Source organism: Arabidopsis thaliana (genome assembly GCF_000001735.4).
Source record: "Arabidopsis thaliana chromosome 1 sequence".
Lineage (NCBI taxonomy): Eukaryota > Viridiplantae > Streptophyta > Magnoliopsida > Brassicales > Brassicaceae > Arabidopsis > Arabidopsis thaliana.
The window spans coordinates 15,443,034-15,456,858 of record NC_003070.9 but is presented as its reverse complement, the minus strand read 5'-3'; the positions used below and the strand labels follow the sequence as shown (position 1 = coordinate 15,456,858).

The 13,825-nt window shown below is 42.5% G+C and overlaps 1 pseudogene across 1 annotated transcript; it reads left to right on the top strand.

Annotated features, from left to right (window-relative positions):
• Window positions 1–4,444: 4,444 nt before the first annotated feature.
• Window positions 4,445–8,153, top strand: AT1G40630 (annotated as a pseudogene; the record flags this gene model as incomplete). The annotated part of the gene is made up of 1 exon: window positions 4,445–8,153.
• Window positions 8,154–13,825: the final 5,672 nt, after the last annotated feature.

The following is a 13,825-nucleotide window of genomic DNA, read 5'->3' as shown; positions in this document are numbered from 1 at the left end:
GGTAATCGAGTAGAGTGGTATCTCAGCCTATTCGAATGGTTAACAAGCGCAATCAAGCTATCCCTAGACAACAGGTTCAACAACAGATCAATTCACTCCGGTGATAGAAATCCTCAAGCAAAGCTAGCCCAGACTAATTCCCATTAACGGAATCTAACTATGCAGGCAATAAGAACAGACTGATAAAGTCAATAAACGCTCTAAACGGCCAATCCCTTGGGATAGAGACGCATATCTCAGGAACTAGTGGATCAAGCATTCCATCGAACACCTTCTGGGTGCGGGAATGCTTGGGATCGAATTCCAGTTGATCAGAAAGAAATAAGCAGTAAACGCAACTAGTCCTAAAGGGATTCAATCAATTCTAAAACTTAACCATTCTACAGACTACGAATTCCATAACTACTCATTCCCATCCCTAAGAATTCTAAGTCACTACTCAGACAACATGCTGAAAGACATAAACGCAGATAAACGATAATATTGCATAAGTAAAGAGATAAAGAGTAGAGAAACAAGATGACAGATGAAATCAAATGCGGAATCTGAATAACTTGGAAAAATCTCGAATTACAGGTTGCAGAAGCAAAAACGGCACAGCAGAGTAAAACAAAAAATAAAACTGAAGCAAAAACTCAATGTCGACTAGATGTCCCAAGACAGAACCCTAAGACATCTATTTATACAAAACGAAATAAAATGATAGTACACGGGCCAATAACCTAATCGCTCGGCCCATAGAGAGATAATGGGCCGAGATGGGCTTCGTGATCCGATGGAGGTCCAGGCCGCTTCCAAACACTTTGTCTTCTCCTCTTCTCTTCCTTGTGCTCAGCTTGTCTGGTTGAGTGCAGATTTGAGTAGACTGTGAAGACGTGATCGAGTGTCCGGTCGAGTGATGCTGATGGTGGTGAGTGATGATACTCGACCAGGGGGTCGAGTAACTTGGTAGAGTGATTGGTCGAGTGTTGTCAGGTGGTGTGGCGAAGTGATACTCGACCAGGGGGTCGAGTAGTGTCATCAAGTGGCCTGAGCTGATGTTACTCGACCCGGTGGTCGAGTGGATGGGAAGAATGGCTCCAAAGTCACTCGACTTGGGGGTCGAGTATGTGGGAAGAATGGCTCCAAAGTCACTCGACCGGGGGGTCGAGTATGTCTTCTGGTTCTGGCTCGTTTGTTCCAATTTGCTTGCAAACAGCTCCAAATCACCTGAAAACAACTCAGAAATGCAATATGTATGCAAAGCTATCCTAATCATGCAAAGTATGCAAGAATGATGAGAAATGATATAAAACAGTGATGAATGATACGAAACTGGACTCAAAACGATGATGAATGGACACTGAAAACATGCAAATTATAGACATATCACCAACCCTAGTGATAGTCTAGTGTTGGGCGACCCGGAGTAGGTCTTATATCATTAAACACTCGGCTGCTTTTAAGAAAACAATGTATACGTAGTATATAGCTTATACTTTGCAAAGAGTTACCCAAAAATATATCTTTATGTCGGATCCTTGTTAAAAATACATAATAACAAGTAATTTTACAGAAGCAACGCAAACATCCTATTTTTGGCAATTCCTAGTGTTCGTCTTCCCGCTATGCTCATCCCACTATGATTACCTATAAGACAAGTAGAATCATGAGTAATCTAGCATCCCTTAGTGAGCTGGGTCTATGCACAAATAAATTGCTAGGGTTTAATCAACTTAATAAGTAAACTTAGCCATCAGAGATCACAAAACACCTAATAAACGTATTATCATATAGTTATAATAATACAAGAATATGCAGTCAAACTAGACACATGAATGAATCTTGGGCTCAGCATACTGCCAACCTTACCAAAAAGGTGCACCACAACATCAGCAAAACCTCCCGCATACGTGTATACATGTTCTCCACACGTATGCTACCACACACACGTACATGCACACCCACACCACACGTACGTACACAACTATGAACACCCGAGCTATAGCCACAAAGGCTTATAACCGGAACATCACTTTATTGCATCGTCATGCATTACCCAACATACACTCTGAGTCTTGTGCCATCATGTAAGTGACCACGCAAGATCAAGACTTACTGACACAATCACAAAAAAAAAATGAAGGCAGCAGCTTACTCTAAGCATGATGGTATCGGGTAAACCTTGAATACCACTTAGACACAATAACCTCATGCAGTACTAAATATAAATAGTTTACCACACCCCAAACAAGTATAACACAATCAAGTACCAAATCACGTATTTATATATATATATATATACATAATATAGCAAGGACTTATTCACAACCTCATCGCATATCTCATATAAGTATAACAATCTAACAAGGCAAGTAAGCCCTCGAATCAAATTTCAATTCATCAAGTAAACTTAGTTAAGTCCAAATTCACTTAGCCTAGTCATGCACCAGTCTATTCCATTCCTTAATGATATTAACTATCAAGTTCTTCAAATACCCATCATTTTAAGATTCAAGTTCTAACTTAGACTGAATTCTGATTAGTTAAGTCTAAGTGAGTAAGCATGCATATGATTGATAAGTGTGTATTTTGCATGTTTTGAGCATCCATTTGTCATCATTTTAGCATCATATCATCACTGTTTTATACCATTTCACATCATCTGTCATCACTTTGCATGTTTAGGATAGTTTTGCATGCATGTTGCATATTTGTGTTGTTTTCAGGTGATTTTGAGCTGTCGATGAGCTAACTGAAAGAAGCGGACCTGATCATGACAAACCACTCGACCTAGAGGTCAAGTAGGAGCTTCAAGATCTCAAGAGACCACTCGACCCCCAGGTCGAGTAGAAGACACCACCACTCTATCACATCACTCGACCCCCAAGTCGAGTTTCTTCATCTCCATCTCTTGACCACCACTCGATCACCTCACTCGACCCCCAGGTCGAGTGACTTCATCTCCATCTTCTGACCATCACTCGATCACATCACTTGACCCCCAGGTCGAGTGACTTCATCCCATTGCCAGACATCTACACGACCTCGTCACTCTACCTGGAACTCGAGTATCACCATCACACCACTCGACTGCATACTCGATGAAAAGCTTCAGAGCCTTCTTCATTCTGCACTCAACCAGACACTCGAGCACAAGGAAGAAAAAAAGACTCCAGCTATTCACTCGACCTCCCACTCGACCACATGGGTCGAGTACAGTTCTTAATCCGTCCCAATACTTCGTCGTTTTGAGTATTAGGGTTTCAGAATATTTGGCTATAAGTAGCATGTACTTCACATTTTCGCAGACAAGAAGTTTTTTATCGAGTTTTATTTCCGCAGACCTTGTGTTCTAGACTTTTGTAATCCAGATTTCTCTTTATCTATTCAGTATTCAGTATTCAGCTTTTGTTCTTGATTTCGTTACACTGTTGTTATCATGTCTTCAACCTGTTCAACGTTTATGCTTTCTGTTATGATGTCTGAGTAGTGAATAGGTTTCTGAGGATGGGTTAGAGTAGTGTAGGATTCTCAGTATGCTAGGTGATTGAGTATTGATTGATAGATCCCTTATAGATTAGTTGTTTTTAATGCCTATTGCTTTCTGATCAACTTGAATTTGAGCCCAGACATTTCCGCGCCCAAAAGGTGTTCGATGAAATGTCTGAACCACTAATTCCAGAGATTCGTGACCCTGTACCAAGGTATTGGTTGCAGGGAGCGTTTTGGCTTTAACTTGTTGATTCGTAATGCCTGTTAGGTTAGCTCTCGTCAATGGTGATTGAGTCTGGGACTAGGTTAACTTGAGGGTTTCTGTTGCGGTGGCACTTAGATTTGGTTAATGAACTTGTTGTCTAGGGTTAATTTATTGAGCATGTCAATCTCTTGTAAACTGAGAAAACGAATCTACTCAATTACCCCATCCTCGGGAATTCTTTATCTGATTGAATTCTTTGTTTACTCTACTGTTGTTTACTGCATCTTGTTATCTGTCGCTTAATTTCTGAAGTTCTTTCTTGTTACTCGACCTTATACTCGACCACCTAGTTGTCTGGCAACAGACTGTGAAGTCGAGTATCTGTGTTTCATTTTCTGTCTGTTACTCGACCTGTCATTCGACCTCACCCAGTGCTCTGCAAAGAGCACGTTCACTTAGGACTGCTAGAACACACCAAAACCTGTTATTGCTTGGCTTGACTTAGTGACTTCTGATCACATCTGGATTGTTAGCATCACACCCATTTGGATTGACAACCTAAAATACTACAACGATATGATTGGTGTTTTAGGATAAATGATCTGAAAAACCTATTATCAATTTGGCGTCGTTGCCAATTGGGTGTTTGTTTGTTACATTTGAGATTTCAGACTTGCTTCGATCAAGTTCTTTTTCAATTTTCATTTTAGTTACTGACTGTGTGTTTTTCTTGTTGTCTTCTCGACCGAGGTACATCTCTACTATATTCAAACTCGATCAACAGGCAACCAGAACCTCCTTTTCAATGATAACATCGACCGCCTAGTTCGTGAACTTAGAGAAAGGAGAAACATAGTCAACCTTATACCGCAGCAACGACTCGAAATGGCTGACGAACAAATTCAACAGAATGGCCCTACAAACATTGGTGCTGGAGATGCACCACGGGACCACCGTCAAAGGAAAGGAATTGCACCTCCTGCTATCCAGAACAACAACTTCGAGATTAAGAGTGGTCACATCTCGATGATTCAGGGGAATAAATTCTATGGTCTGCCAATGGAGGATCCACTCGACCACCTTGATGAATTCGATAGGCTCTACAACCTAACAAAGATCAATGGTGTCAGTGAAGACGGATTCAAGCTCCGTTTGTTTCCAGTCTCCTTGGGCGACAAAGCACACATCTGGGAGAAGAATCTGCCCCATGACTCAATCACCACCTGGGATGATTGCAAGAAAGCTTTTTTATCAAAGTTTTTCTCCAATGCCAGAACTGCAAGACTCAGAAATGAGATTTCTTGTTTCTCACAGAAGACTGGTGAAAGCTTCTGTGAAGCATGGTAGCGTTTCAAGGGTTACACCAACCAATGCCCTCATCACGGCTTTACTAAAGCCTCTCTGCTCAGCACTATTTACAAAGGAGTCTACCACGCATCAGAATGCTTCTGGATACCGCCAGCAATGGGAATTTCCAGAACAAGGATGTTGAAGAAGGCTGGGAATTGGTTGAGAACCTCGCTCAATCAGATGGCAATTACAACGAGGACTGTGATAGGACCGTCAGAGGAACAGCTGACTCTGATGACAAACACAGGAAGGAGATCAAAGCGTTGAATGACAAGCTGGACAGGATTCTTCTTAGCCAGCAGAAGCATGTGCACTTCCTTGTTGATGACGAGCAGGTTCAAGTCCAAGATGGGGAGGGTAACCAGTTGGAAGAAGTCAGCTACATCAACAACAATCAGGGTGGTTACAAACGATACAACAACTTCAAAACCAACAACCCCAACCTCTCCTACCGCAGCACCAACGTTGCTAATCCTGAAGATCAAGTGTATCCTCCACAACAACAACAAGGTCAGAACAAACCTTTTGTTCCCTACAATCAAGGTTTCGTTCCCAAGCAACAATTTCAGGGGAACTACCAGCAACAACCACCTGGGTTTGCACCTCAGCAAAACCAAGGTCGTACTGCTCCTGATGCTGAAATGAAACAGATGGTACAACAACTGCTACATGGACAAGCATCTAGCTCCATGGAAATTGCTAAGAAGTTATCTGAATTGCACCACAAGCTGGCCTGCAACTACAATGACCTTAATGCAAAAGTGGAGGCGTTGAATTCCAAAGTCAGATACTTAGAAGGACAATCCGCATCTTCCTCTGCTCCCAAAGTTACGAGACTTCCAAGGAAGTCAATTCAGAATCCCAAGGAGTATGCTAATGTTCATGCTATCAACATAAGGAGTGGAAGTGAGTTATCCACTCGAGAGAGACCCAAGTCAGTCACTGAGGACAGTGCATACCAAGATGGGGAGGATTTCAGTCTCAATAAAGATCAAGCTGACAAACAACTCGAGCAGCCACTCGACCAGTCACTCGAGCAGCCACTCGACCAGTTACTCGAGCAGCCACTCGACCAGTCACTCGAGCAGCCACTCGACCAGTCACTCGAGCAGCCACTCGACCAGTCACTCGAGCAGCCACTTGACCAGTTACTCGAGCAGCCACTCGACTAGTCACTCGAGCAGCCACTCGACCTGTCACTCGAGCTGCCACTCGACCACTTCACTCGACCGACCTTCCCAGCAATATCACCAACTGCTCCGAAACATGTTGCTGTCAAAAACAAAGAAAAAGTCTTCATTCCTCATCCTTACAAGCCCCCACTTTCATTTCCTAGTCGACATAAGAAAGAGTTAGAAGAAAAGTACAGAGCTATGTTTGCCGAGAACATCAAGGAAGTCGAATTAAGGATACCTGTTGCTGATGCTCTAACGCGTATCCCGGATTCCCAAAAGTTCCTCAAAGACTTGATCATGGAGAGAATTCAAGAGGTTCAAAAAACAACAGTTCTAAGCCATGAGTGCAATGCCATCATACAGGAGAACGATGTCCCAGAAAAGCCAGGAGACCCTGGTTCATTCACTCTACCATGCTCCCTAGGTTCATTGACTTTCAATACATGCCTTTGTGACCTAGGAGCATCAGTAAATCTCATGCCACTCGCAGTAGCTAAGAGGTTGGTTTTCAACAAGTATAAATACTGCAATATCTCCTTGATCTTGGCTGATAGGTCTGTTAGACATACCTCATGTGTTATTAGAAGATTTGCCTAACAAGATTGGAAATGTGGAGGTGCGTACAGACTTCGTAGTGCTAAACATGGATGAAGAACCAAAAGATCCCTTGATATTAGGAAGGCCTTTTTTGGCTACAGCTGGAGCAATCATAGATGTTAAGCAAGGAAAGATTGATCTTAATCTGGGGAAGAATTTGGAAATGAAGTTTGATATCAATGATGCTATGAAGAAGCCGACAATAGAAGAACAAACCTTCTTAGTTAAGGAAGTGGAACAGTTAGCTGGTGAACTGCTAGTGGAACTTGAAGAAGCAAATAATTCAAAAACTGTTTTGACCAAGAGTGGTAAAGGTGGGTATCTCCCTAGTGAAACTTTGAGTTCTAAGAAGTCATTAGACTCACACAAGGCAGCAGTTGGCTCAGAGGCTTACAAGGGCTTGATGGGGTCTGGCACAAAGGTTATGAAAGCTAATGAAGTAAGTTCAACACATGCTCGACCAACTAATTCCACTAACAACTCGAAGAAGCCTCCAACTTGTCCTGAGAGATCATGCTCGACCAAACAACTCAAGGCAAGCACTTAGATGTCAAATGATTGGTTAGAACTCAAGGAGAGATCTAAATGGCAAGAAAAAGCCGTACAAGAGCTAACACATATTGTGAAAGAGCTAAAGGATCAAATCAAGGAGCTCAATGGAAAAGCAAACCAAGTACTACTCAACATCAAGGACGCCCCTGACGATGGCGCCACTATACTTGTTAGCAAAGAAGGATGTGAATTCACGTCGGAATGGTCTAGAGGAGAAGACTATCTTGATAAAAAAGAAGCTTACTGTGAGGACATGACCACTGAGTACCCAATTGCAGACATGTCAAGAAACCCTAATGAGTATGATGATCACGCTACCAAAGAAGGAGAGGAGACCTCATTTCCTCTCTACAACCCACCCTAAGCCTAATGAGTATGAGAAGTCAAGCTTAGAGACTTAAAACAAGCTCACTTGGGAGCAAAACCCTTGTCTATCTTTGTACATATCTTTATTTTTCCTTGTTGTTTTTGATGCATTTGGTTAGTGTTTTCAGGAGATAAGTATAAAGAGCTGAGTGAAGTGGATTCTGGCTCTGAGAGTACAACACTATACTCGACCACAGAGCAATGAAGGATACTCGACCATGTTTTAGCTTATCTACGGCAGGAGATCACTCGACTGTGGTGCTGGCCGCAGCAGAACAATGGAGGTCGAGTATACTCATGGCGGTGCTGGCCGCCAGAGAGCTGATGAGGTCGAGTACCCACCTGCTGGAGCTGATACAGAACAAGGTGGTTCGTCTATGGCCTTGGAGCAATCACAGGCAGCCATTGACGAGCAACTACGTTCATTCTTCGATTGAGGTACGCGCCTCACTTCACCATTGTATTATACCATCTGTTGTGATTTGTTTCTTCATTTTTTGTTTCTGTGATTTGATTTGTCCTGAGTACTCTCTTCCAAGTTTATTCACACAGTGGACTGTGTGATTTAAGTTTAGGGGAGGGCTCAGGAAGTGTGTGTTGCATTGTGTATATTTTTGAGTCTGCATTCATCTAAGGCATAGAAAAACAAAAAAAAATTGAAAAATTTCAGAAAATGATTTCACAAAAAAAAGAGTGTTCATGTAGTTGCATCACATTTAGGATCGAGTCTAGAGTGTTTCATTTAGACTTGTTGCATATGCATAGGGGATGATGATGAGATAGCCTTGTAAGCATTTTGATTCACCGGATAAACTCAGTGCCCTCGTTGCTAGTTGTTTGTTGCGTAGTCAATGAATTTGAAATAAAACTGAACCACGCCTAGATTGCTCTACTCGACCACACTGTCATGATCTGATACCATTCCCTATCAATTTGAACCTGAATCTAATCTTTAATTATCATGTCTGCATCAAATTTGAACTCATGGATACCCTAAAATACTTGGATTTTCTTATTCATTTTGATCACTCTTGTTAATCCAAGTAGCTGACTCTCCTTATTAGAGCAGTTAACCCAAACCTAGACTTTCTTTCAAGCCCTATATCACTTGTGAGTGTTTGTGAGGTCTTATTCCGATTAAGCTTGGTAGAAAGTGTTAGGTTCGTAACGACAGAGATAGTGTCTCATGTAGTTCTAGTTCGCATTTTTCGGACTAGATAGGACTAGGTGGGCGCTTATACTTTGGGCTGGGATGTGTTTAAAAGAAAAAAAGGGGTTGATTCATTGATGAGAAAAGGTAAAGGACTCTAGGTGAAGTAAGCTAAAGAAGCAGAAAAAGTCTAGTAAAGGTTTTGGGATTTGTAAAGAAAAGAAAGAGTTCTTGTTAGCTATTGGAGATGGGCAAAAGCCCTTGGTTTTAAAATGTTAAAAACAGGAACCTTAGTTGTTAAAGAAATCCAAATCCGCTAGATGTAACAAAGTGTTGAGAAAGCTTCTCCTAGAGTTAAGAGAAAAGAAAAGAATGATTAGAAAAAGGGCTTAAAAGATTCATGAATACAAAGGGTAGAGTTAAGTTCTTATATTGGGATTGGAGATGGGATTACCATTAGAGCTTCATTTAACATACTCTGGGTAGATGGGATCTTATCTCTGTATGCATAGCTTGGGACTTACCTTTAGCATTCTACTCAAGCTTAATTATTTTTTGAGAGATCCCCTGTTACTGAAGCCTATTCTATAAGGGACCATCTTTGTCTCTTGACCTTTTACCTTAGCCAAATGAGTTTTTTTGATGATGCATTGCTTGATTCACGTTCCATAACTAATGAATGTTAAAGGGAGTGGTAGATTTGAAAACTTGTGTAGGTCGAGCATATGAGTCGGATTGATTGATTGATGAGGCATGGCTAACGTTTTTAAGTAGAATTCGATCTTGCAGCTTAGAACTTTTAACTTGGACATTTATTTCATCTGGTCTATCTGGTGTTTTGGCTCTAAGTCCCCGGTTTCAAACCTCACCTCCAGCTTGTTCTTGATTGTTTGCTTGAGGGCAAGCAACGACTAAGTTTGGGGGAGTTGATAAGTGTGTATTTTGCATGTTTTGAGCATCCATTTGTCATCATTTTAGCATCATATCATCACTGTTTTATACCATTTCACATCATCTGTCATCACTTTGCATGTTTAGGATAGTTTTGCATGCATGTTGCATATTTGTGTTGTTTTCAGGTGATTTGGAGCTGTCGACGAGCTAACTGGAAGAAGCGGACCTGATCATGACAAACCACTCGACCCAGAGGTCGAGTAGGAGCTTCAAGATATCAAGAGACCACTCGACCCCCAGGTCGAGTAGAAGACACCACCACTCTATCACATCACTCGACCCCCAAGTCGAGTTTCTTCATCTCCATCTCTTGACCACCACTCGATCACCTCACTCGACCCCCAGGTCGAGTGACTTCATCTCCATCTTCTGACCATCACTCGATCACATCACTCGACCCCCAGGTCGAGTGACTTCATCCCATTGTCAGATATCTACTCGACCTCGTCACTCTACCTTGAACTCGAGTATCACCATCACACCACTCGACTGCATACTCGATGACAAGCTTCAGAGCCTTCTTCATTCCGCACTCAACCAGACACTCGAGCACAAGGAAGAAAAGAAGACTCCAGCTATTCACTTGACCTCCCACTTGACCATATAGGTCGAGTACAAATCTTAATCTGTTCCAATACTTTGTCGTTTTGAGTATTAGGGTTTCAAAATATTTGGCTATAAGTAGCATGTACTTCACATTTTCGCAGACAAGAAGTTGTTTTATCTAGTTTTATTTCCGCAGACCTTGTGTTCTAGACTTTTGTAATCCGGATTTCTCTTTATCTATTCAGTATTCAGTATTCAGCTTTTATTCTTGATTTCGTTTACTATTGTTCATTCTGTTATCATCCTGCTGTTACACTGTTGTTATCATGTCTTCAACCTGTTCAACGTTTATGCTTTCTGTTATGATGTCTGAGTAGTGAATAGGTTTCTGAGGATGGGTTAGAGTAGTGTAGGATTCTCAGTATGCTAGGTGATTGAGTATTGATTGATAGATCCCTTCTGGATTAGTTGTTCTTAATGCCTATTGCTTTTTGATCAACTGGAATTTGAGCCCAGATATTTCCGCGCCCAAATGGTGTTCGATGAAATGTCTGAACCACTAATTCCAGAGATTCGTGACCCTGTACCAAGGTATTGGTTGCAGGGAGCGTTTTGGCTTTAACTTGTTGATTCGTAATGCTTGTTAGGTTAGCTCTCGTCAATGGTGATTGAGTCTGGGACTAGGTTAACTTGAGGGTCTCTGTTGCGGTGGCACTTAGATTTGGTTAATGAACTTGTTGTCTAGGGTTAATTTATTGAGCATGTCAATCACTTGTAAACTGAGAAAATGAAACTACTCAATTACCCCATCCTCGGGAATTCTTTATCTGATTGAATTCTTTGTTTACTCTACTGTTGTTTACTGCATCTTGTTATCTGTCGCTTAATTTCTGCACTTCTTTCTTGTTACTCGACCTCATACTCGACCACCTAGTTGTATGGCAACAGACTGTGCAGTCGAGTATCTGTGTTTCATTTTCTGTCTGTTACTCGACCTGTCATTCGAGCTCACCCAGTGCTCTGCATAGAGCTGTGTTGGTCGAGTGTTTTACTGTTTCTGTTTGATTTTTTGTTTTCTGCATGTTCACTTAGGACTGCTAGAACACACCAAAACCTGTTATTGCTTGGCTTGACTTAGTGACTTCTGATCACATCTTGATTGTTAGCATCACACCCATTTGGATTGACAACCTAAAATACTACAACGATATGATTGGTGTTTTAGGATAATTGACTAAAAACCTATTATCAATGATCTAAAGACTAGCTCTAGAAAAAATGCAAACAAACACACAATTCGACCACAACACATAGATTCGGTAATTCGGAAGGTTTCTGTGTCTTGGGCAAAATTCCTCGATCACGGTCGACGATCCCTTACTCATGGTCAAGTTGTCTCGCCCACAAGCGATGATTCTCCAGTATTGGACAGAGTTTCCTCGACCACGGGCAAGATTTATTGAATTTGGGCAAGTTTTCTCGGTTGTGGACGAGTTATTTGTTGGGCAGCCTTACACTCTCTCTCTTGCCTTCAAAAAAGAAAATTGGTGGAGAAGAGCATCATTTATAGTCCACCCAAGGTCAGCTATGCAGCATTGTCCCCTGCCACATTTCCGGACAACTGCTGCGCCCCCATGCGACAGGTGTCTCGAACAATGGCGTGGCGACAGTTGGCGACGGGTGTCACTCCACCGCCCTATCAGCTTCGGCTACAAGACTCAGCCAACTTTGGCTCTAAGGTTGGTGACTTGAGCTGTAAGGCACTGCGAGTGAGGTGTCCACTCATGTCGGTTCCGCGGGCGACGGGGCAAACTTCACTACAACATGCCCAACTTTTCCCATCTTCGCCCATTCGTGCCCATTCCTGCCTCCATTCCTGCCCATCTTTGCCCTTTGATGGTTTGGCACCTTTTGGGCACATACGGTCAACTAGCCATGCATTCGGGCAACATTTTCTCATTCGGTCCTTTGGCCGTGTCCGATGCCCTTATGCGGGTCACTAGAGGTAATCTCTTGTTTAGTCAGGTGGTTAAGATTAGGTAGATCCCTTTTTAATTCGTTCGCCCTAATGCTTATTTCACTCAGTTAAGTTTGGAATTCGACCCAAGGTATTCCAGTGTCCAAAAGACGTTCAAATGGATGCCTGATCTACGAATTCTAGAGATTAGTAGACTCTAGCCTATAGTTTGAGGTAGATGACAAAAACAAAGCATCGACTTCGAATGCTGAACCGACGATGAAGGAGCATGTTCTGGAGCCTCACCAATAAATGTTCCTGAACTCGTTTCACTTTGCTTTTATTTTAATTTGAACTTATTATATGCTCCGGCCCATTTATAATTTATGGAAACTTTTGCTATTTTCCCAATCTCGAAATATTCATTTTGGAGATACTCTTTAAATGCAGGGCTGATTGGAAGGCATGAATTTTTCCGCGAATCACTCCGCTCCAGGATGGAAATCGCCAACCTCAAGGGATAAGGTTTCTTTATAAATTGGCACTGTAATTTTCTTTATTCCTCACCATTCTATTTTTTTCCTTGGCAGATATGGAATTCAACCTTCGGTGCTCGGAATCCATGCCAGATTTCTCGAGGGTCGAAATGATGGACGGTGAAATTCTGATTGTGCCGAGTAGGCGGCCTTCTCCATCTTGCGGCTTCTTCAGGTCCCAAATTCGAGCTCCGTGTGCTCTGATCAAGGATCTTTCGGATAGAGACCAAGAAATCTTGATGGCGTTCATATAGGTGCTTGCGATTCAACATCAGAAGCGTACGCTGGAGAGGAGGAAACTCGAGAAACTGATTCAATGAATGCAACATAGGGTGACCGTGATTCAAGGGAACTTTATACCCTCAACTCCCAGTTTAGTTACCCGCATAACGGCATCGGACACGGCCAAAGGACCGGATGAAAATTTTTTGCCCGAATACAAAGGCAATCGACCGCGTGTATCCAAAAGGTGCCAAAACATTAAAGGGCAAGAACGGGCAAGAATGGGCTCGAATGGGCAAAGATGGAAAAAGTTGGGCGTGCCGCGGCGAAGTTTATACCCCGTCGGCTGCGGAACCGACATGAGTAGGACACATCACACGCAGTGCCTTGCGGCTCAAGTCACCAACCTTGGAGCCAAAGTCAACTGAGTCTTGGAGCCGAAGTTGATGGGGCGGTGGAGTGACACCCGTCGCCACCTGTCACCACGCCGTCGTCCGAGACACCTGTCGCCTGTGGGCGCAGCAGCTGTCTGGACATTTGGCAGCGGGCGGTGCTGCATGGGCGACCTTGGGCGGATTATAAACAGAGCTCTCTCCGCCCAGTTTCATTTTTGAAGGCAAGAGAGAGAGACTGAAAGGCTATACGATTATAAACTCGAACGAAACTAAGAAAAACTCGCCTGAATCGATTAAATCTTGCCCGTGGTCGAGGAAACATTGTCTGAGACTAGAAAAAATTGCA